The sequence below is a fragment of the Pundamilia nyererei genome, unplaced genomic scaffold (assembly GCF_000239375.1).
Source record: "Pundamilia nyererei isolate P.nyererei 1_Seehausen unplaced genomic scaffold, PunNye1.0 scaffold00003, whole genome shotgun sequence".
NCBI lineage: Eukaryota > Metazoa > Chordata > Actinopteri > Cichliformes > Cichlidae > Pundamilia > Pundamilia nyererei.
The window spans coordinates 5,942,496-5,942,866 of NW_005187404.1; positions in this window are offsets into that span (position 1 = coordinate 5,942,496).

Below are 371 nucleotides of genomic sequence, written 5' to 3' on the forward strand. Positions count from 1 at the left end.
AAACTTTTTTCAATATAGATGGTAGTATCTAAGGCGTGTGTGTGTGTGTGTGTGTGTGTGTGTGTGTGTGTGTGTGTGTGTGTGCGCGCGCGTGCGCGTGTGCGTGCATTGTTTTCACACTGCTAAGTCGGGGCACAAACCATTAGGATAGAAAAATGACGGACCACAAGATTGCAAGCAGTTGTTCAAAAGTGACACTAAAAAAAAATATCGACAAATTATGAGTGTCTCTATATTTTTCTACAGACAGATTTAGGTCCTCTGTAACGTCAGCTGTTGCAGGAATTTCTCAGTTATATTAACAAGCTCACTATATGTTTACAGGGTCCAAGTCATCTGCTGCACATTTTCCCCCATTTGCTACATTTGTA